A 4,003-nucleotide genomic window follows, 5' to 3' on the forward strand; every position below is an offset into this window, starting at 1 on the left:
CATCGCTAAGCCCTAGCAACAGCTAATCTGTTTTCTATCTCTATAATTTCCCACAATAGCATTTTAATAGTTTTGAGGCAACCTTCAACCATGCTGAGCTTCCTGCCTGGACTGTCCAAGTTGCCTCTCAAGGTACCAATTACTGTTTTTGTCAGTGCTCTAGTTGCAACGTTACATACATTTTTAGTGCTTTGACCATAATCCTAATGTTCCTAAAAGCATTATTCCGAATGGACAATTTTGCTGACTGTGTGGCTTGTCTCACAATGTCTATTCTGTGTCACAGCAGAAATAACTGCATCATGGCTCCAACGTAACAGGAGGGTTTTTCTTTTACCCACAGAAAAGTCCAAGGAAGATATTCTGTCTGGCAAGATTTTTCCTTCAATCAAGTAACCCAAATTTCTTTCATTTTCTGATTCTGCCATTTTGATGGTTAATTTTACATGTCAAATGGACTGGGACACGGATGCCCAGAGATCTGATAAAATATTATTTCTGGGTGTGTCTGTAGGGGGTTTCTAGATGAGATTAACATTTGAATCAGTAGACTGAGTAGAGGAGATTGCCTTCTTTCCCACTCGCCCTCCACCTTGGTCTTCTCCTGTCTTTGGATTCCAACTCTGACTAGAATTTCCACTGTATGCTTTCCTGGTTCTCTGGCCTTCAGACTCAAACAGTAACTAAACCATCGGCTCTCCTGGGTTTCTAGCTTGCCAGCTGCAGATCTCAGATTTTTCAGCCTCCATAGTCATGTGAGCCAATTCCTTATAGTAAATCTCTATGTATACATCCTGTTGGTTCTGTTCCTGAAGAACCCTGACCAACATAACCACCCTCTCAGGCCATGACATAGTTGTGGTTGCCTCTCCGTAGTGGATGGGCACAGAGAGAAAGGAAGAAGCATGGCTGCTCCTTCAAGTTCATTATGAAATGACACAACTTTCATTTAAGCCCCATTGTCTAGAACTCAGTCACATGGCCACTCCTAACTGCAAGAAGGCCTGGGAAAATGTTAGGTCAAAGGACATCTCTCTTCTAACTTCTAAAAGTGGAGGTTTCGCCCGGCCAGAATGGCTCAATGGTTGAGCACCGACCTATGAACCAGGAGGACACAGCACATGCTGGGGTTATAGGCTCAATCTCCAGTGGGGGAGGTGCAGGAGGCAGCTGATCAATGATTCTCTCTCATCATTGATCTCTCTCTCTCTCTCTTTCTCTCTCTCCCTCCCTCTTCCTTCTTCTCTGAAATCAATAAAAACATATTAAAAAGTAAATAAAAATGGAGGTTTCCTTAGGAGGAAAAAGAGAGAAGTAGATGGCTTTGGACTAGGCAAAAAACAGTGTCTGAAATAAGAATGAGTATGGAGATGAGGCTGCAAAAATTTTCATCACTGAATTATTTATAATAGTGAATAGAATAGAATATTCTAACAGCTTAAAGAAGCCATAATCGGAGAGTGGTTAAATATATTATGATGGATTCATACAAAAGAATAAAATGAAATGTTACAAGTGGTGTTTTAGAAGAATACATAGTTTAGAATGACGTGGAAAATGTTTATAATGCACTGTTGATTTAAAAAAGCAGGTAACAAAACTAACTTATATATAGCGTGTTTCCTTTTTTGTAAAACAACAACAAAACAGTAAATATGTGTACAGAAGAGAGACTGAATGGATATACAGTATATCACAATTTCAACAGTGGTTATCCCTCTGGGAAATTATAAGTGATTCTTATTTTTTTAAATATGGAGTTTCTAAAACTTTGGAAATATAAAAAATGTATCACACTTGAAATAGAAATAAAAAATTTAAAAATAAGGTAATGAATATTGGTGACCATAAAACAAGGATAAAAGGCACCAGGTTGAAAGAAGGAATTGGTGACCTGGGTTTGAATCCTCCCGCTACAATTTATTAATTGTTTTACTTTGGATGAGTTATCAACCTTTCCAGGTCTTGATTTCCTCATCCATAAAATGAGAACACTGGAAATAAAAATATCGACCTCACTGACTTGTTATGAGGCTTAAATAAAATATTGTTCTTCTAGTTTAGGACTTGGCACACAGTAAGTGCTCCAAGAGCTTAGCCATTGTTATCATGATCATTATTAATAGTGATAGAATACTGTTCAAGGTCATGGGATGACATGGAAGTCTTTGAACATTCTCTCCATTCCTGGGCCAAATATAAATCTTCATAAATACAGCCCTGCTTCTTCTACCAAATCTACACTGCTTTTTTTCACCTCAGTTTTTGCACTATTCTTTTTCATAAACTTTCATACATGTTCTTTGCTATCAATACCATTCAGCCTAAACTCTAATCTCATTTTTTTAAAAAAATCCACCAATTCTAATCTTCATTATTTCATTTTAATGAAGATCATACCACTAATCAGTCATCATTAAACATCATTTCTGAAGAATTTGGCTTTTAAGAAACTTCTAAGCAATTATGATGACCATATTTTATAGAATGTCTCCCTCATCACTACCACACACATATCTGCCTCCATTCCTATTGTTTCCTTTTCTGCAGAGGTAACTCTGTGGCTCTCTCCAGCCCCTCATTTACTCCTACTACCCCCCATCCAGGCCTTTCTTCTTCCCTGTCTTTGGGGAAGGCAGCAGCCAGACTTCCCTGTGCCAGCATTGATTATGGATAAGCCTGGTTAATTCTGGATAGCGTATAGGAAGCCATTTGACAATGTCTCTAACCTACACTTTATCAGTGACTGAGATGAATTTTGGTCTCTATTTGCCTTATCCTTTGTCTTATTTTTTAAGTGGGTCAAAACCTGGATGAGGAAAGTATTTCCATTTATGGACCCTACTCAAAGAAAACACACACACGCACACGCACACGCACACGCACACGCACACGCACGCGCATGCACAAACCAATACTTTAATGAAAATACAACTTATAAAGATAAAGGTGGACTTTTACTTTTGTTTTACTAAAACAATGATAAGGAGCAGGTGGGAAGGAAGCTATACTGAAGCATCCAAAGAAGTAAAAAAAAAAAAAAAGCTGACCAGAATTTGAAAGACTAGGTGAGTGCTCAATGTAGATTCAGTTTGCATTTTTAGAATAACATAGTGCTTCTCAAACTGTAATACAGTAGTGCCAAAAGATCACCAGAGGATGTTGTTGGCATTCATATTCTGATTCAATGAGTTTGGAGTGGAGCCCAAATTCCATATTTTCATAAGCTCCAGGTGATGCCTTTGCTCCACACACAGCACCCTGAGTAGCCAGGGTACAGGATATCATGAACTGCTACCTTCTGCCCTTGATAATCACTCATCAACTTCTTTATTTTGAAGCAAATTTACATTAATAATTATTTTTCCTAGTCTAGTATTTATGATGTGCCTCTATTTTCCCAAGTGCACATCCACCTGGATAACATATCATGTTTGCTCATGTCGCTCACCTGGTCCCACCTTTTATTTTTAAAAACATATTTTTATTGATTTTTTTTTTTAGAGAGAGAGGAAAGGAGAGATATAGAGAGATAGAAACATCAGTGAGGAGAGAGAATCATTGATTGGCTGCCTCCTGCACACCCCATACTGGGGATCAAACCCACAACCCAGGCATGTGCCCTGACCGAGAATTGAACCGTTGAACCATGACCTCCTGGTTCATAGGTTGATGCTCACCGCTGAGCTACATTGGCTGGGCTGCCCCCAACTTTTAATGGCTCCCCATTATCAGCGAGCTTTTGCTGCATTGACAAACCACCCCAAAATATAGCGGCTTAAAACAACAACTATTCATTTTGCTCACGATTTGGGTTGGGTATGGTCAGCTGCACTTAGTTGCTGTTCTCCTGATAGTGCTGACTGATGGCTGGCGCAGTGGCGAGCACTGGGCCACAGGTTTCTCAAGAACATCTAACTGGCTTCAGCAGGCTTGTTCATATGGTGGCAGGAAGGGTCTAAGTCAGCCGTGGGCAAACTACGGCCCGCGGGCCGGAAAATGA

The sequence above is a fragment of the Myotis brandtii genome, unplaced genomic scaffold (assembly GCF_000412655.1).
Source record: "Myotis brandtii unplaced genomic scaffold, ASM41265v1 scaffold525, whole genome shotgun sequence".
Taxonomy (NCBI): Eukaryota; Metazoa; Chordata; class Mammalia; order Chiroptera; family Vespertilionidae; genus Myotis; species Myotis brandtii.